The sequence below is a fragment of the Lichenostomus cassidix genome, chromosome 4A, assembly GCF_008360975.1.
Source record: "Lichenostomus cassidix isolate B80296 chromosome 4A, HeHo_3.0, whole genome shotgun sequence".
Taxonomy (NCBI): Eukaryota; Metazoa; Chordata; class Aves; order Passeriformes; family Meliphagidae; genus Lichenostomus; species Lichenostomus cassidix.
Window position 1 is genome coordinate 14,686,665 of NC_139485.1, and position 20,838 is coordinate 14,707,502.

The window sequence follows — 20,838 nt, forward strand, 5'->3', positions numbered from 1 at the left end:
CAACCACGGTGCGAATGTTTTCAAGGAGAAGAACAAAAGTATGAGAAAGTAAAATGCTTCACACATCTTTAGCGTGGAGAATGTATTTAGTGCTCCCAGAACCTATTAGATGGGGTGATCCAGGCAATTTATTGTTTTGTCAATACCTTTTATTTTGATTTAATAACTTACAAACCCCACGGTCTATCTCTAGCGCAGCCTCAACTTTCTTTACACAACCCCACTTAACTTCCAAACACTTTAACTTTCAGGTCAAATCTCTGTCATATTGATAAATGGGTCTATTTAAATTTTTATCACCGAAGAATTCTCCCCGGTGTCTTTTTCACTATCAGATTTCACGCCCAAAATAACAGGATACTTATTATTTTTTGTTATCCACCACACACATGAGAAGAGTCGCCGCAGAAAGCCCAGATGTGGTGGGGAAACAGCTGTAATTTGTCTGCAATGGTCTCATTCCTGCAGATATTTCATACAGAGAGTGCTGCAGTATCTGCAAGAATACTGTGTAAAAGCAGGGGGGAAAAGCCTAATATGGGATATATACACTAAATTCAGTCTGTCCTGTGCTAACAAATAAACAGCTCAGAGAATTTTACCCTCCCAAGGCATTTCTGTGCATGATGTAGAGGCCCTGGGCAAAGTTTAATCTGATTTGGCCATTGCTTCATTAAGCAAACTAAGAAAAACTGCTGCAAAGTCAACAAATTTTTAGATATTATTAGAAATAATCACCTGGTTTTCCTGCTAATAATCAAGACCAAAACTATAATCCTTATAGTGCTAAGTAAGCTACGCATGTGTTTAACCTCTCCTTTAAATGGTATTAAAAGCTGAATTCTGTGGCTACTGTAAAGATAATAAAAACAGATACTGCAGGAATAGAGAAGTGTTTAATGACAAGTCACAAAGAGTTCTACTGAAAGGAAAGCAAGAGCAAGAAAGGTTAAATAAACAGAAACCACAGTGCCTCCCATCTTTCTTACATTACCTTTCAATAACTCTAAGGAGAAATTTCCACTAGCCATGATTTGATTTCCCAGATCTGTGCATTAAATATTTACTTCTAACTATAAACTTATAGGAGACGCAAACAAAAACTAATTTGCATTATTAATGATGCAAGAAATGTGATGCTTAGTCCCTTAAGATTCATAATAAAGCAGGAAATGTTAGAGATTTACTTTCTTTTTCATTTTAAAAGGCAAGTTAAAACGATAAAACTTATTTAATTAACAGAGAGTCTATTTATGAATTAGTTGTTTCTGCCAGCAAGAATGTTTTTAAAAAAAAAAACTGTCTGAAATGAGGCTGAGACTACAAAGAGTCCATTTTCAGCTTGGGAGTCTCAAGGGAAAAATCAAAGGGTTTCTTTCTTTCAACAGTTTGGGTGAGATGATATTTTGAGATGTTGACAGCTGCCAAACTGCAGAACCGGTGAAGAACTACCAAATTGAAATCGTTTTTATCTTTTTGAATTTTCCTCAATATTCAGCTCAACTTCCTTTAACAGCTCAGGACTGAAATTTCTACTTGGTTAAAGGGTTTTTTCTTCTCCTTCGACGCTTGTGTCGACTGCTCTGGGCCAAACATGAACTCTGTCTCTTCTAAAATCAACCATAAATAATAGAGAACCATTATTATTACTTCTAGTACTGCTTCTCTTTTAGTAATGCATTAATTGGCATATTTTTCTCCCTTATGTGCCCAATGTGGAACCAAATTTCAGTGGTTCATCATCTTTATCATCTCTACCCCACTGAATTTCTCACTCTGTTTACTTACAAGATATTAGCAAAACAGAGCTAACAGCCCTTAATAAACAGGGGAGAATTAAAAGTCAACATTTAAAACTTGTTTTCTCCTTTTCTGACAGAAGATGTTTATAAGAATCAAGTCAGCCTTTAGTTAATATAATAATAGTAATAATTACAGTAACAATAATTATTAACAATAACAATAAATGATGCTTTCCACGTGGCTCAGAGTAGTCTTAGTTTTCCATTTTCTTGCTAATTCCTGTTTCCACTGCTAAAGCCACCCCTCCTTTTTCAATCCTTTATTTGTGTTAGTCCCATGGCCAACCCTGTGGTGGTTTCTGCTCTGCCTCAGTTATCTGCCCCATGTTTCCTCTAAAAACCTCTTCCCCCAGATAATCAGTCTGTGCTTTTTTGTCTTCACCACATATTCACTGACCAAATCAATGTGGAACAAACCCCTTCCTCTCATTGTTCAAGGTTTCAGCCTCAGCTGCAGCCTCTGCTTCACCTTCCTTGTCTGCTTCTTCTGCTGCCTCCTTCCTTCTCAGTGTCACATCTGTGTCCTGAAAAAAAGCACTCTGATCTTCCTCCAAGCCACCATTTCCATCTAAACTTGTCCTTTAGGGTCTGTGCCAGGTGTCCCTCTGTCCCCTGTCACCTCCTGGGCACCTTTCCCTGATGGGACTGGGGTGACTCCACCTCATTTTGGTTTGTTCTCACCAAAACCAGCTCAGGCAACCCCAGAGTGAGCAAGGAGCAAATCCAGAGTGATGTCCCAAGAGGGGAAGGGCAGAGCCTCTGGCATTGCTTCAGCACATCCAGGTTCTGATGAATTTTGTCTTTACAGCACCGAGCATGAATGAGCATCTCCTGAGCCTGATCCCCACTCGGATATTCCAGAAAATCCAGAGGAATTTCTGTAATCCTGCAACAAACCACCCCCTGTTCTGCCAGGTGAGATCTGAGGCAAATATTATTTGGAAATATCAAGAGTGACTTCTGCTGGCACAAATGCCTCAGAATTTGAATTTACTGCACTTTGGGTCACTTTCTTATAAGAAAGAAAAACCCCAACTTGATATGTAATTTAAAAATGTTTCAAGAATAGAGGTTCAAGTATCAATCACTGCAGGCATCAGATAGCTTTTAAAAAAAGGGTTTTTGTGAATTATGAAAAGAGTTTAATGCCCAGCAAAGGTAGTGGTGTGAGAGAGAATAATATCCCTAGCTGTACCACAGACCTGTCCCCATCAGTGACCTAAGGACTAATTCACAATTACATGATGAATTAGAAGGGATTTATATAATTTTTTGGGTTTTTTAAAGTTTGTTAATACAGACTTTTTGGGAGAATTCCTGTCAGCACTAAAGAAAAACATTCTCCCCTTTCCAGAAGACCTTCCTACCTTATGCTCCTAAACTGGTGAGACACAATACACAATGTCTTCCTCAACTCTGCAAATAACACAGATATAAATACAAATATTATTAATTCAATGCTTTTGGGATAAATAAACCACATGAAGACTGTCCAAATTATGTCTCTAAATCCGCAAACACAGATCCAATTGGGCAACCCACACCAGCCAGGTGGGTGTCCAGGGGTGAACCCAGCCTTGCCCTCTGCACTCACTAATTAATTTTGTTAATATCCTCAGAGGATGACCCTCCTTTAGCAAACCTTGAAGCAGAGCAGTGCCTGCATCTCCCCAGGGCTAGGGGAAGCCGTGCCATGACCAGCAGCAGGACAGATCACCACTGCATCCCAAAATTCCACATCAACAGGAGCCAAAGCCGTGTTTGCCTCTCATTCCTCCCCCGACCTGCTCTGGACATTTCCATTTGAAACCAGGATCTGTCACTCCCTCAAACCAGGTATTTTTCCTTTCTGTTTGAACCTGAATGAAAAAACCCTGAATCCCTGGGTGTCTGACATCAAAGTGTGGGAGAAGGGAACGGTGGGGATGGTGTTGTGGCATTAATGCTGCACTAGAAAGAAAGAGCAGATGGGCAGAGAGGAAGCAAATCCTGTTGAAATATGATTAAGTGACACTGAAGATAAGGAAAACCATGAAAACTAAAGGGCAGGTAAGGAGATTTTAAGTGCAATATAAAAGGGGATTTGTGGCACATGTAATTCTTCCTTTAAATGTTTGTTAAACGTAGATTTTTTGCCTCTCAATTATAGCTACAGATCACTTTGTTTTTCTCCATGCTGTCTACAGGGATTAGCCAAAGCTGAAGGTTCTTGGTACTTTTGTACCTATTGGTTGTTTATGTTTTATTCTCTCTCACAAAATACATTTCCAACTACAGATGAAAACAGGAGGCGTGAAGGGAAGAACATGCCATCAAGTATCTCCAGCATTCCCAGAAAAAAGCCCATGGTTTCCTGGAAGGTGATGGTTTCATTGCAACCACACTCCAAATCAAGATTTATCCATCACCAATCTGGTTTCTGATCATCTTGTTCTTACCTGTTCTTTGCCAAATTAGAAAGTCTTCTGTAAATATTATGGGATGGAGAACACTGATTTTTTTTTTTTATCTATTTTAAAATATTTTTGTGCTGATGCAACCAGTCACACCTTTCAATAAATTACTAATGGTGGGCGAATCCCCGCTCTCAGCACCAACAGAAATAGGTTTTGTTCTCACATCCCTGTACTTGCCCACGGCCACCAAACCCAGCCCTGCCAGTTTTCCAGAGAGTTAATTTTCAGCCCCAAGTGGCCCAGAGCATCCAGCCCTCCTGCTCCCTGCTGGGACAACCTGCTCCAGAGGTGCCCTTTCATCTCATGTAGTGCTCCTTCAGCTCAGAATTTCTAATTTTTTTCTGCCTCCCAGAGAAGAATATTTAATTGAGTCTTGAAATTCAGCAGGATCCCTGGTGGAGGGGGAAGACAGGGAAGGAGCAAGCATGGGATGGATGGATGGATGGATGGATGGATGGATGGATGGATGGATGATTCTCTTGTCTTTTTTTTGGCCAATCCTATATATTTTCCTGTACTTTTCCACAATCATAACTCCAATGGGGTCGTCAAACCCCTCTCTGAGCTGTGCTCTCACTCCTCTCCAGCACAAATCTGGGATGAAGAGGGAGGGGGAAAGGCAGGTGAGTGCAGACCTGGCACTTGGGGAGACCTCCCCACCAAACCTTCCCAGCCAACACTGCACTGAGATAAATATGCACCATTCTCTGTATATAAAATCTGCATTTCTTTTTTTTATTTGCACTGGAAATCCTGGCTCAGCCCCGTGGCTGGGCTTGGGGTGGTGTGTGCTCATCTCGTATTGCTTGCGGCCAGTTAGAAAAATCACATAATCCACCGCAGGTTTAAAACATAATTTAAACCTGCCAACTCTCATAACTCCCAAGAAGGCAAATTTACCATAAAAAAAATGGTTTCCACTTACTAGATTTTATATTCAGCTCTCTGGCACACGGGCTTGCCACCAAAGAAGCCTTTTATGCAAGCACATAATCAACGGAAGCCTTCATTTTCACTGCGGTTGGATTTAATGTGATAATGAATATTCCAGTGTCAGCTCTGGGTAAACGGATGGGGTTTCACCTCAGATTCCCTCCTCTCAATATCTCACGCAGGCACACTGCTTGCTGAGTGGTAAATAATTCAGCAGCACCAGCAGAAGGACACCTGAGATGTGTTCCCAAGGCGGGCGGCTCTGCCTCGCTCGTGTCCTGCCCCGTGTTCCTGCTCTTGTCAACAGCAAAGGCTTTATTACCTATTTATAGCTGGCCCTTGAGAAGGAAAAATGGAAATTCCAAGGCATCTTGGAAAAATTCGTGGCTGTGGTTAGCTGCCTGTGGAAAAATGTCCCTTAAGTGGCCCATGGGCACCTAATGGGCAGGGAAGTTTGGTGGTGCAGCCCAAACCAAAGCCAGAGCCATGAGGAATGCTCCTTCCCTAATTAGCAGCACTTATTTTTATTATCATCATCGTTTGCAGAGCTACAGCTGATATTTCACATCCATTTGAGAGTCTCTCTGCAGTTTGCAAACATTTATTCACCCCATACGGGGTGAATTCTTTCATGCTCATTTTCCAGACACAGAATTAATGTTACTGTGAAACTCTTCCCTGCCAGATCCTCCTGCTTGTCCCCAGATTTAACCCTTTTTACCCAGCCAGGCCTGCCTGGGAGAGCAGCTTTCCAACATAATTGTTAGGGATCTGCTCTTTCTTTGCTCTTCCCACCTATTTTCCAGTCTTTGGCTGATGTTTTTCCTCTCCTTTTTGCCAGTTTCAAGTTTCCACTCCAACACCAAATGCTTCCCTCTTTTCCTACCGCTGTTAACACGAGGCAGATCAAACAAACACAAAAGTGTTTTCTCAAAAAATAATCATTAGGCGTATCATGGAGTTTGGTTCATGTGACAGCTGAATATTTGTTTCATTAATAAGTCATTTGCAATTAATTCCCGGAGTCATTTCTAAAAGAACATTGTGATGTTTCCATGGTTTTAAAGTGGCAAAACACCAGTCATTCTCTGACAAAATTTCAGTGCAAAGTGCTCTTAGGCATCCACTGGAAAAATCCAGCCTTCAGTGAGGAGTGTCCCTGTGCTGTGGGAATGTGGCTCCCATCAGTGGTGAGGAACCTACTCACCACTGCAAACAACTGCAGGATTTCAGGTTTGAAATTTCAGGTGCATGGGTGCTCATGCCGCTCCATTCAAATGATTAGTAATGAAATTATCATAGTTGAGGAGTTTTTTTTCCATTTAAGGCTTGTAAACAGCTCTTCCCTATGCTGGAAACATCACAAAACCTCCAATAAAAGTGGTTCAATTTCTCTTTTCAATCAAAAATCTGGATGCACAAATTATTGTTATCCTTCCCTGTGAAACTGAAGATGCTCCAGCTCACAGAGTTTCCTGAGGCTCTAAAATCACACCAGGAGGAGCATCTTTCCTTGGGGATCCAAGGAGCTCCATCCTCAACCTGCCAAGGTCACCTTCCACTGGGGATGGAATAAGCACCATTTGCATTGATGTTTCATTAAGAATTAAATAACAATTTACCACCTTTCACAATGTTCTTTCTAACCTTACGAACTGCCACAGTTTGGGAATAAATAGCACCAGAAAGTGTCTCTAATCCTGGGCATCAGCACCACTTTCACTCTAAATCCCAAGCCCTGACACGTGGCCAGCAAGGATGAAGGACATTTCTAAGCTGTAGAAACAATTACAATTGTTGTCATCTCACCTTGTCAATAACCTTCCCCCAAAATTACAGGTTAGAGAGGTGTCTGTAATCATTAACAGCCTGGAGCAGAAGCACATTACCAAAGCAACAAACCTCTAATCAACAAAATGGGAGCAGTGCAGGAGAGAAAAATAACTCCTTAACGAGCCAGTTGCAATAATTTTGTTAAAAAAAAAATAAAGGACTTACTTGGTACATATAGTTACCAACCCACAGTGGCAAAATTGACACGTTGGAAAAAGTGAACATCATAAATGTTTGCCTGCTTGGAAATGTAATTTGTTGGAATGCTGGAATCACACTTTTGGAGGAAAGTGCTTGAAGGTTTTCATATTCAGCAGCAAGAGGACTAATTCTATTCATGAGCTGACACAGCTCTGAAGTGACACAGAGAGCTGGTAAAAAAAAAAAAGGTCAAATATTTGGTTTGCAATTAAAAATTAGACAAAATATTTTTTAGACTTAAAAATGCCCAGTTACAAGCATCCTAATGGAGACGAATAGATAAAAATCTTGGAGTCTGGAAGCAAAATTCTAGACCCACTTAAAAAAATCTTCAAGTGGGAAGGCTTTTAATTCATAATGAAAGTCAGTTTAAAATGAATCTTTTAAATGTTATTGCAATGCCATAACTTATGGGCTAAAAAATTAATAACGTTGGATAAGAGAATCTATAAAATATCCCGTAAGAAAAAATGGAAACAATCAATTTTGCACCTTCCATCAATACCAAAGGAGTTGCTACACAACTCTTTCTATGATAAGATGTGACTTTGCCTTGAATGCAATTTGCAATATATTAACTTGATCCAGTTTTCACTGAAGGAAATGAAAAGATTACCATTGACTCCAGTGAAAGCTGGATTAGGCTCTGTTCACATTCACAGTGGGGAGAAAGAAAAAAAACCCTTAATGATTATTTATGCCAGAAATTCCAGAGTAAAAAGCAAAACTGGTGCAAATGCGTTGAAGAATTTGAAGAGAAAAATGAGCACAGTTGATATAAAATATAATTCCACTAAAAAGTAGAAGATTACTAATTACTCTGAATGCGCTCATAGAGAAGCTATAGATGTAATTAAATGGCACAAATATACTTTGAAATCCAATTATAGCAATGGAGCAATGATTGCACAGTTGCATGAAGAGTTAAAATAAAATATGATAGCAGATAAATGGGTATATTAGGAAGGCATTATTAGATTTCCTTGCATTTATCCACCACTGAGTGCCACCAACCCTCCAAGCCAGGGACAAATAGGAGAAAACAGATAGAGGAGAAAAATTGAGTTCTCTTGCTAAAGACAGTCAGCAAAACCTGAGATATTTCTACTAAAAAAGATAAAAGGAGAGATGCCAACTACCAATATAACAAATCCAAATCCTGATTCTTATTCACAGTCCTGCAGTTCCACCAGAATTATCAACTTTTGCAAACACCAAACCATAAAAGGAGTAAAACTCAAAAGGGATTTACTGCAGGAAGTTGAAAAACCTCCAAGAAAACACAATATACCAATAAAGAGCCAATTATTGAGACCATCAATATTCAGCAGTGGACTATCAGGGCAAAGATATGCAGATTCCATTAGGAAAAAATACAGCCATGCCTGTCCTTTGGCAGGAGAACATTACTTAGAGATAGGAAAAGGGACCTGCACTTTATTTGTGGGTTTAAATAATAATTTGATACTTTACCCATTATGTTGAGAAATTAACATTTAAGGGGATAAAATGCATGTCCCTTTCTGATTTAAAACTAAGTCAGTTCTTGCTCTGCTTTCTCTTGTCCTTGGAATTCATATTGCCTTAAAATCTATGGATATTTATGGTATGGAAAAGGTATTTATAGTATATTCAAGGTTTGCCAACTTTTGAAACCCAAGGGAAATATTCACCAATTGCCAGTAACTTGCTCATCTCTCTTACAACCTTACCTGGTTTTAAAATTCAAACATTGACCAGGCACAATGTGGAAGAGGTTTTAGTGGGAATTCCTCTCTGGTGAATTGGTAAGTGCTTCTTTGGGAGGTTCCCCATTAATAAACACCTGCATTCAACCCTATTTCCCAGTTTATCCCCATTTTGCAGTCATAGGGCTCATGAGGGGTTTTATTTTTTGAGATCACACACACTGTGTCTGCCCCTCCCCAGGCACAAGCTGGGCTATTAACTTAATCAAAGAGGGGGAAAAAAGAATTAAAATAACCCCTAAAAATAGTCTTTTTTTCTGCTTTTACTGCAACACTACAAAGATAAACAGAAACATCCTCATGCTCAGCTCTGCCTTGGCTAAGCAAATCTCATAAATGTCTGAATTTCCCATTATGGCCATGATTTCTAGAGGGAGATGAAATCTTTACCTCTCTCTAAATTGATGGGAGTCTCCCTCCTCCCTTCAGATGCCAGAATATGGAAGTAGAAGACTCTCCCTCTGAAGGCTGTATTTTATAATACTCTGATGAGATGCCTTTTGATTTAGGGTTGGCATGAAGGAAGAAAAAAAACCCCGTGTAGTCTGCCAGCTCATCTAACCCAACTTTAATCACTTTCTGTGTAGACAGCTATATCTGAGCCACTCATCTAAAATCCCTTTAAAGTCAATGGTGAGAAATAGATGTTTTTAGGATGCAATTAATTGATTGGAAGGAAGAGGGATCTATCACATATGGAGAAGAATTATGGCCCAAAGGGTTCTGCTTTTCCTCGTTTGCTTTAGAGGAGTTCACACATCTGCATTTGAACAGTCACCCAGAGCAGGTGAGAAGAATATCCCCAACCACTCTTAACAAATCTCTCTTGGTGTTTTTTAATCTGCTTTCCTGTTCCTTTCCCTTCTGTCCCCACACCCAGTCTCTCCTGAGATATCAGTTTGACTTTTTTTTGCATTACAAGACCATTAACCCCTCAAAGAAATGGGTTCATCCATCTGATGCTAATGAAAACTTTTGGATCACACACTGGGGCCTGAAGAACTGACCCATCAGGTTTAAAAATGGATATTTTTATGTCAGTTGTCACAAAAATATGCAGAATAAGGCAAATAACCAAAAACTTCCTGCAGCTGTGCCACTCCCCCAAGGGCTGTCCAGGTCCCAGGGCTGTAAGTAGTCACACCAAAATGCAGCAGAAAATTGTGGTTGATAAATAGAGTTTAAGGAGATGATGATTTTAGCTGAGACAAAGAAAGATATTCCCCCCCAAGAAGATGTGGCACATCTGTCACCTTGAACACACAGCAAACTTCTGGGGGAGGAAAAACTAACAATAAATTTCCCTTCATCAAGCAAGACCCAACGAAGCCAACTTGAAACAACTTTTGCCAGACTTGAACATGGTGCAACCCCCCAAAAACCCTTCCTTTTGCTGCTCTACCACCCAAACCACAAACCTGTGCAATTTTCCTCCACTCTGACAAGCCAGCAAGCCACAGCCTATTTCCTCTCACCCACCAAAGAGCACCATTGTGCTGCAGGTCTTTGAGGAATCTGCTGCTCACTCCGACATAAGGGAGTAAGTTTTGTTTCATGTTTCCCTCATTCTGGGCATTCATCTTCAAAGTGCTTCACACACAACTGGGGAGCCTCAGAAGCCTATCAGGGGCAATTCAAAGAGCTTTGCACAGAGCAGGAGGGGGCTGCTGTTCAAAGCTGCAGCTTTGCATCCGCCAGAGAGGAGCAGATTCAAACCCAAAGAGGTCACTTCACCTACCTGTAGTGGGATCTCATATTCAGAGGACTCTGACTAAAAATAAGGGATATTTAGCCGGTGTGATAACTGAAACCCTCGAGGCGATGCTCTTTCTCTCTCTCCCTCGCACACAGAGAGATGTCTCCTTTAGAAGAAGCCTCAAAACTCTGGGAGACATAATGGCCTCCAGAAAACTTACTCAGGATTAGCTCCAGCTGTAGCATCCTCCTGGTTTCAGCACAAAAGTTTCCAACGGGCTGGACCACCACAGATCTCTGTTCAAACTGCCTGGAACAAGGAAACAACAATAAACCCTTGCTCAGTGCAGTGTGAGAACACAGATTTCTTTCTAACACCCAATTTAATGCAATAGAGAGGAAATATTTTGGTTGGTTCCAAAATTACCTGTTCCATGGTCAGAGCTGGAAGCCCCTGGATAACATCAGGGCTCTGCTTGGATGGGCACTGTCTAAACACAGAGTAATTCAGAGCTGTTTGCCCCAGAATTTACCATTTACACAGGAAATATAGAAAAGTACAGAAGGAAATATTGTTGTCTGAAATTTATACATGGAGAACTGAGACACGGGAAGATGCAGGTTCAGGTACAGATGTTTAATATCATTGATGAGGGGAAGAAAATCAGGAGAGGATTAAGAGAAACAGAAGCATAATAGTTTTACTGATCACCTGCAGAGTCTTTGTATCAGGCACTTGATATTTTTAAAAACAATTGAGATTAAATCATTGTAGCACCTGATTTTATGTGATATAGTAGCCCTACACCTGCAAGGGAGTCCCATGTTTGTGACTGGGAGAGGGCAGTGGCATCTCTGGGATTTAATCCCAGTGCCCCAAATTAGCAGAGTCTCTCCCTGCTCCCACTGCCATCACACACCTGATGTGGCCACATAAAATAATCCAACCTCTGTACACAATTTCTCCCACCTGTAACAGTTCTTCAGGTTTTGCTATCTCTAAGGACTTTTTTTTTTCCTTTTTTTAAATACTAGTTAAAATGCACATCCTCATGGACTGCTTTCTCAGCCTCCTCTTATTCACACTGTATTTTTATTAAAAGCTCTAAAGCCTTTGGGACAGTCTGTGCCTGAATGGCACTTCACAGATACACTTGCATTACTCCCCATGTAATTTTTTTTTTCTTTTTATTAGATGTCCCTTGGTTTGTTTTTCTTTTAACCTCAATTTAAACATCCCCTCCATTGCCATGCTTCATGTTGCTGCAGTGCTGACTGTGGTGTTTCAGGTTCACTGTGCTCTCTCCACGTTTGGGCTGTAACAGCAGGCCAAGATGGATCATAAACTTTATGTCTGATTCTGTTTCTTATGTAACATTTGTGGGTTTTTTTCACATTTTTCTACTTAGCAGATGTATTATTCCTTTAAAGCATGTGATCAAGTGTACTGGGATCTGTGAGATAATGCTAAAATTTAATTTAATTACCAAATTGTGCTTGTGTTGCACATACCCAGGTACAGCCCAGTTTGGGCAAGGCCTCTCTCAACAAGAGCTGAGCATTTTGAGCCCTTTTCACACTAAGGAACACACACTGTGCTGCACAACCTGCTCTCTGAGGCTTTCCAACCCTGCTTTTGCAATGTATTTCCTTTTGTCCACATTTTATCCTCTCTCCTGGTGCTCCTGCACTGACCTCACCTGCAGCAAGGAGGCTGCAAGGCCTCCTTGGCTCTTTGCTGAAAGAGCAATTGATTTATGCCCTGAATGTTCCCCAGGTTGTAAAGCAGCATAAAAGTACAAATGAAGAGCTTCACACTATTTTTCTCCCTGCTGTGTGCAATCAAGCCAGAAAGTATCCCTCACTCCCAAAGAACCTGCAAATTACCTTGGCATACCTGAGCCACCAGCAGCAACACCACACTGGGAATATTTTCCCCCATTTGTTCTCCTCCTGCTGAGCTCCTCCATAGGTCTGGGATGCTGCCTGCTTCCACAGTGCCTGGCTGGAAACAAAAATCCTGCATGTGAATGAAATACTAAACCTTTGCCACCGAAATATGTGAATAATTTTTAAAGAATTTCACATCGCTGCAGATATTGCAGAGTTGACCCCATATATCTGTGGAGTCTGAAAAGGGAAATAGATTTAACACAGCCAAGGAATAATCACAGGAAAGCATTCTGGATTCAGCCAAAGATGAAGTAAGGCAGTCCATTTTCTACAAAGCAAGATGAGGCCACTGCTCACTACATTCAAATACATCAATTACAGAGAGCTTTAATGGAAAAGGATTAAAAAGTACAAAGGTAAAACAAACAGCATCACTGCCGTGTCCAGGAGGATGAAATAACTTCCTTCTCTGCTGGGTATGATTACAGAATTGCTAAAAAAAGAAAGGGAGGAGGAATGGAAAAAAGGTTTTGTGTACCTTGACCAGAATTGCTGTGACAGTGACACAAACCCAGGACACTGCAGCACATGCACTGTAGAATTTAGTCCCCACACCCCAATCTCACTGCCAGTGCTCAGATCAGACCTCTAGTTCTGTATTTCCTCTTCTAGCCAGGGAAAGACAGCATTTCATCAATGCAAAGCTTTAGATAACATGGTTATTTTTCTTTAAGTCTCTTCAAATTGTGTCTGTACTGTCCCAGCTCATTGCAAACTGTTTCCTTCACTCCAGTTCCATCCATATCCTCATTGCCAAGGTCTGTGCCATTCAGCTCCATCTTCCATAAAAGTTTGGTATTGAGTTCTCCATATGCCTAATTTGGGCTTAATTCGAGCCTGGGGTAAATCATTGCAACTCAGATGAAGTCAATAGGAGCACAGTGACTTACATCAGCTTTGTGTCAGTAAATACTGACAAGATTGATCTCAAACTTTTTCAGAACAAAAGATTTCTGAAGATGGATTAAACAACATAAATGCTGAGCTGTTTTGCCAGACTGCAAATGGCATAACACAAGCTTTGTGTGACATCTCTGAATTATCCCTTCGTGGTAATGTTGACATTACATGGTATTGACTCATGGAAGAAGCTTAAATACCCTTTTAAGTTTTCAAGACTCTTTGACAAAGCACTATTTCATTAACAAAATGTTAATGGAATCCAGGAAGCCTGGGTCTCCAGAAGAGCTCTGCTGGCTGGCTGGGAGCTGTGGCTGCACAGAGCAGTGCAATCCTTATTTTTAGACAACAGGAAAGGAAGCATTTCAAGCAGGGCACTCGCTGGTGGAGGGAGGAGTACCTGAGGGCACTTCCACAGCCCTTCACTGAAGGACTACCACACCTTCTGCTGGAGAAGGGCAAAATAGCACAAATTGGGAAATGCTGCACACAAAGGGAACTGGCAGAGACAGCAGGGTTGGCATCAGCTCGGAGATAAGGCTTCTTGCTGGGAAAAGGAGAAATCCCTGGAGGGCATTGCCTTGGGGATCACCTGCTCTGGGGTCACCTTTGGGAATGGGGTAATTGTGTGGCTACAGCTACAGTTGTTGGCTCTAAGAATCCTGCTGATCACAGAACCACCTAGGCTGGAAAAGACCTCTAAGATCATCAAGTCCCTCTGTCAATGACACAATGGCTCTCAGATAAGTCCAGGGTTTCTGTCTGATGGATTTGCTGCTACAAACAGGCATTGGCTTCCTGGTGCTTGAGCCAGTCCAGAGCAGTGACAGCACAGCTGGCACAGGGTCCCCTGTCACCCACCTGGACCAGGGGGGAAGCACCACTGCAGCAGTCAGCAGCCACCAGAGCCTGGCTCTCCCCCCAGCCAGAACCTCCCACATGTGAAGAGCAGAGAGCAAGTTCTCTCCTCAGAGAGCAGTAGGCTGTTTATGAACAACCACTCACAAATCTTTTCACCAATAAACTTAGAATTCTCTAAAATGCTGCTCAAGACTGCCATGCTCTCAGCACCTTTCCAACACTGATCTCTGTAGAGAAACCCTTTGAAAGCCAAAGGAAAAGGTGACAGACCTTCTCAAGAGCAAAGCTGACTCACACACTGAGTAGTCAGGTTTTCAAATTTAAGCTTTTTTGCCATTTTCTGTGTCTGTGGTTGCTTTAGGTAATAAGGAAAGTCATTATTAACCAAAAAGATTGGAGGGGATGGACAGGGAAATACTAAACCTCTACCTATTTGACAGCATTCTGTACACCACCAGCCTCCACATTTCCTCCCAGTGGTTCATTTCATCTGTTCCGTGAAATCACATAAAACAAGTGCAAGAAAATAATGTAAAAATTAAGAGTTCACTGCATAAATGCAACACTTGACTGAGGCACTCAAGAGCCACCTTGCTGCCTAAAACCACTTCTTTTTAATTGTTTACATTTCAAGTTGATAAAACCCACAGTAGTAAAGATAACTTCGCCTGACTTCCAGCAGAAGTTGTGATAAGGAGCTGATGTGAGGAGAGAGGTCTCTGAGATGTGTTTGTGTGCATTTGTGCAATATATTGAAAAATTAAAAAATAAACAAGGAAAGAATCACACACAAATAACGGACTCCATCAAACATGGCAGGGCTGTGAAAAGAGCTGCTCTGGGGTCCTGGTGGCTGCATTGAGGGGGAAATAACTCAGGGATTAGTGAGGGAGAGCCTTGTGGGACTGCAGTCCAAACCTGTCATCACCTCCAGCACGGATGGGATCAGGAACAGCGATTAAAATGGAAGATGAAGATCCTCTGACACATCTGAAAGATGGACAAACGTTCCCTGGCTAAAACCAGGCATTTTGGAGCAACAGCAAAAGCTTTTGTTCCCAGTTCCTGTGTAACCACGTGTGTGAAGTGATGCTGATGGTCCCTTCTGCCCCCAGGTTAATGCTTCCTTCAGCAGCACCTCAGCCTCGAGGGTTTTGGAGTTCAAGTCAAACATCCTCTGCCTTGAGAGGCAAACAACCACACCATAAGCAGCCTGGTGCCCCAACAAGAAGACAAATCCTCCTGGGGAAAGGAAGGAAAGATTTTGTGCCAGGAGATGATTCATGTTTCCAAGAACCTCCCTGCTCTCCAGAGGAGAGGAGGAAAGCTGCACTGCCTGGAGGCTGCTTGGCTGCTCTGCACCCATGCCAAGGAGCCTGAAAATCCTCTGCTCAGGGATTTGCTCCAGCACGAGGCAATCCCACTGCTCCATTCGCCACCAAAACACAAGAGAGAAGTGTCCAGAGCACATCCCTGGCAGGCAAACCAGCTCCCAGTCTGCCCTCCAAAATCCTCCAGCTAAGAGACTTTCCTCAAATACTTGATGTGGCTAAACTGGAAATCAAAGATTGAGGCTCTTCAAGGATATAACCAAATGAAGTGCTGGATGGTTGCTATGGTGATGATGGCCACACCAGAGCTCAACCCCTGCTCAGGATGAATGCAGCCCAGGAGCTCCAGGTGAGCTTTCAGGGCTCCATTTTCCTACCCATGTGGAAATTCAGTAACTTATTAAAAGAGAAAGGGAGAACGCACAGAGCATTCCTCAAAGTTTTCTCGGATAATACCGCGGGTTTCACTATAAAACAATTTAAAGGACTTTCAGAAAAATCAAAATTCAAGGGGATTCGAGGGAGAAAGACATTTTGATCTCGACTGCAAAGTGTGGCACTCGCTCAAGGACACTGAACTTTGTGATCTCTCCAGGGTCACGAATTTTCCACATGAATTAACAGACGTCCTTTGAGCTGCAGAGCCCTAGCAGGATTTTTATCCCGGCTGAAGATCTGCCCCACGATGTTCACATCCCATTGCCAGGAAAGCATCTCCCACCCTCCAGATAGCCTTGGTCAGAGCCCTCTGTGAATAAGCACTTTATAATGTGAGACACTTGCTGTGCAGTGGGTCACTGGCAGCAGGGTTGAGAAAGGGACATTCACATCTGAAGTCACAAATCGCCACAGTCAACGCTGAAAAAATTAGCTCTGTCTCAAAGGCTCTTACAGACCTAAGAGGATCAACATGCTGAAAGAACAGATTGCTGCAGTGTGTTAGCAAAGGTTAGGGAAAGCTGGAAACCTTCAGGTTTTGGGAATCAATCTGTGTGTGGCACAAAAGTTTCTCTCCTTCTAAACCTGAGACAAACGCAGGTTGTGTTTCTTGTATTCTCAGGAAAACCTCTTATCAAAATCTCTCATTTGAGCAGGACAACAACACTCCAGAGGCACAAAGACAACTGGAAAGCAGCAGTTCTGCAGAATGGACATTTTACTTCTAAACTCCACTGCATGCCCCTCATGACTGCACACATTTCTGTCCATGCTCTATGCTTACTCCCATTATTTTTCTTCAGCTGCCACATTTACCCACCAGTGCAGGGACCTTAAATTAAAAACACACTTTAAACAACAAACTCAACAACATTTGCTATTGTATTAATATAAAACTAAACACAACTGGCATTACACAGAAGTATTTTTCTTTGTCAGCCCTAGGAAGGAGTTTAGTTGAGCAGAGCTGAATTTAACTGAGCTGAGCTGTTGCCCACCCTCCTTCCTGCTACTCAGGTGTCTCTCCCCAGCTGTTCCTCAAGGAAAACATTCATTCCTCCAGAAGGAAAACACCTGTTTAGTACCAGGCACTGCTGAGGTGAGAGGGTAGTTACTATCTCTGCAGGACAACCCTAGGAATCAGCCATTTTTAAAAATCTCTGCATCAGTCTTTAAATCAAAGATTAAAGAAGCGAGAAAAGGTTTACAAAAACTGATAATCCCAGCCCAGACACCTTCCAATCATAAATACTTGTCATTCTTAGCATAATATGCAACCTTCAATATACTGTTGTTTCAGGCACGTTTAGGTACCCTAAAGAAATGACTCTATGCAGCTATTATTCCTAAAGAACTTCAGATGGGTTTGGATCCATCATCATTCATCATGTCAGCCCCTCTACGGGTAGTTACACACACTTTGTCTGCTCGGGTTTATCTAATAGCCAGCCTTGGGTTTTATTAATTTCCACTGGTTTGCAGAAACTACAGAGCTCCTCTGCTCTTTTATAAATGATCTCAGAACTTGTATCCATTTTCCATGAAAACCCAGCAGTGCTTTAAAGGCACTTCAGCTCTTCCAGTGCTGTTACTTCATTAAGAAGGGCATCCCAAATGCCCGTTGTGGTTTGGATTTCTCTGGTGTCCGTTTGCTGGGATTTAAACTTGAGAAGCATTTTTTTGGTGCTCATAAATGGATTCCCAAACACGAACAACTGATTTGTGTGCTGGGTTGTTCTCATCTTGAATGTTCAGCAGCCTGAGCTCAGCTCAAACCTTTTACTCCTCACACAATTTTGCATCTGCAGGATTAGGGAGCATCCCTGTGGAAGCAGAGATAATCTGAATTTTCCTTGTTGTGATTCCCCAGCCCAGAGAAGCTGTGGCTGCCCCTGGATCCCTGGAAGTGTCCAAGGCCAGGATGGACAGGGCTTGGAGCAACCTGGGATAGTGGAAAGTGTCCCTGTCTATGGCAGGATGGGCTTTGAGGTCCCTTTCAACCCAAACTATTCTATTATGGTTCTATGATTGAGCAAATGAATTCCCCTGTGTACTATTGATATATATATATATATATATATATGAAGATATACAAAATATCTGCTTATGTATCAGGCATAAATCACATTTTGTGTACCCAGGTGTAGACACAGAGATGTGTTAAATCACTACAATCTTAGGTTTTGTACTTTCAGTTGAAATCTCCTCAGCTCACTGCTAAAATCATAATTGTTAATTTAACAGTACAACTGCAAAGAAAGGAAAGGCAAAGCAGAACAAACACTAGTGTGTACATATACAGAATATTATATATCTTTCCTCTAGAATGTTACTTTATTCTATTTCAGGATTTCTATATTCTAATGCAGGATTTCTCTGCTCCTCAGTGAGTTTTTGCTCTGTAAAAGCTGTGTAAGAGGCAGGTGTAGATCAGAGCAATGCCTGGCACAGAGAAGGAAAGCTGCCATGGCATCCAGAGTCCTGGCCATGGGCACAGCCACTGTCCTGAGGCCACACAAGTCCCATGTGGCTTCCACAGCATCACCCCATGAGCCAAGGCTCCAAAAAAGCAGCTTCTGCTCTGGATGGGGATCCCTCTGGGGTGGCCTGGGGTCTGTGGCTCCCAAAACCTCCCCTGACTCATGTCCAGCCCTTGGCCCACCTTGGGAGCCTCTGGAGCTGGAGCTCCTCCCTGCCCTGGCAGCTCCATGGGCACAGAGAGCCCCCTAGGTGCTTCCCATCTTCAAACACGTCCCTTTGGAGCACTCCAGCCACCTGTTCAGCACAGCAAAACATCCAACCCGTTTAATGAGGCTTCTGGTAAAATCATCCCTTTGAAGTCCCTCAGACCATGACAGCAATTAACTCCAGACCCATCCTCACTTCTGTTGTTTTACCTCAGATCATTCGAGATCAACAACATCACCGAGGGTGCAAATTGTTTCCCTGCAGAGGCAGTGAGGGAATGTCTCACATCCAGTGGTTCCAGGCAGCTGGCAAAGTGACCTGACTGCAATCACAGCCACAACGTGGGGTCCTGCAGTGTCCCTGGGCTCATCCAGCATTTTTAATAATGTCCCTTTTGCAGACTGAAGCCTGGAAGGAAATTCGTTGTGTTTATGGCTGGCAGCATTTAGGGATGAACCTAGTGTAGGAATAGGGAGGGCAGGTGAGGATGGCATCACAGGACAACAAAATACACAGCTGGGGTCATGAGCTGTGGCACCTCTTAATAAAACTGTCCCCAGGCATGTCCCACTTCAACCTCATGTGGACATGTGGATATTCAAAAGCTTTTCCCGAAATGTGGACAGTGTGGATTATTTCCATTGCAAATCGTTTATAACAATGCACTTTAAAAGCAAATATGACATCAAGCAGACTGTAAATAATATAATTTGGAAAAGGCAAAAGGATCTGACTGAAATAGAAATTTCTCCACATTAAAAATGGGAGAAATAATAAAGGAGGACGATCAGGAGCAATAGATACACAACCAGAGGTCGTTAGTCTAAAATTACCCTTGGAAGAAACTTCCTCAAGGTTTTCTGTTTGCTTTATTTCTGTTTCTGGTTTTTTTATTTTCTTTGGGTTTTGTTTTTGAAGTGAGCAAGAATGATAAAAGGAAACTGTAGGACCTCCTATGGCCGGAGCTGGAAGACCTGCTGGCTCCAGGAACCTCTGCCAGGGGAGGAGACCACAGCCCCCCAAAAGGGGCTCCAAAATGATCCTCACTGGTGACAACAGGGATGTCACAGGGAAAACAGCAGAGGATCCCAATCCTTCTCCTGCTCTGTGTCTGAGGAATCCCTACTCATTGATCCCGTGGCCAAGACTGCGATCCCCAAACCCCGGGGGCAGAATGTACCACTGCCCAGCTAAAAAGGCAGGAGAAATAGTCACAGCCTGGAATTCTGTGAGAAATCCCAGTGTTTCCCCCAGTGTGGAAGGTTAAAATTTCTTAAAAGATCTCTCTAAAGGTTCCTGAATAGATTCCAGCAAAGTTGGATTTGTGAATGTGTTTTATGGAAATGTTCTGTTTTAATGCGGTGCAGTGAGAGGTTGAAAATGTTCCAGTCGCCCCATTGGAACAAAATATCAGGCAAAGCATTGGGAAACAGGAAAACTACACCATAAATAAATAAATAAATTTAAAATATTTTGAAAATAAACCAAAACAATACAAAAAGCCTGAACAAACTAAAATATTTCAGCATCGTCAAAATGAAACACCTCAACATTACACCAACAGACATGAAAGTCAAACGGTGCATTGGAACACGTTTCCTCTCAAAAATCATTATGATCAATAAAATTCCAATAGAAAATTTCATTTTTATTCAGACTGCGGTTTGGATTCTGAGCTGTTGGAACAGGTTTTGGCTCCCTTTGCCTCAAAGAAAATTGCTGTCATCCCGACCTCCTCTGCAAAGGTGATGCAGGAGAATGGAATTGTTACTCATTCTTACTGAAGGAAACCTATATTTTCTCTAAAATTGGTGCTCTTGGCTTATTTCTCAGCAAAAAGGCTCTAAGGAGAGGTAAAGCAAAGCTATTGTTACCCAGACTTTCTTCCTGTAAGGACCCATCCTAGAGTGCATTTACTGGTATGCTCTGAAATACCATAAATCATTCTGACAACGTGATACTTGTCAAAATAAAGGCATAAAATACATCTTGGAATAAA

The 20,838-nt window shown here is 42.0% G+C and overlaps 1 long non-coding RNA gene across 15 annotated transcripts in view; it reads right to left on the reverse strand.

Annotated features, from left to right (window-relative positions):
• Window positions 1-20,838, reverse strand: part of LOC146437568 (uncharacterized) — an 85,016-nt gene that overhangs the window by 22,920 nt on the left and 41,258 nt on the right. For 11 of the 15 annotated variants that reach the window (XR_014852292.1, XR_014852288.1, XR_014852287.1 and 8 more), the window contains exons 3-4: window positions 12,566-12,673; window positions 10,890-10,978 (exon numbers count right to left, since the gene is read on the reverse strand). This is a non-coding gene — a long non-coding RNA (uncharacterized LOC146437568). Of the gene's footprint in view, window positions 1-10,889; window positions 10,979-12,555; window positions 12,674-20,838 lie in introns of all 15 variants that reach the window. The other 4 variants (XR_014852280.1, XR_014852281.1, XR_014852286.1 and 1 more) reach the window with 3 other exon arrangements.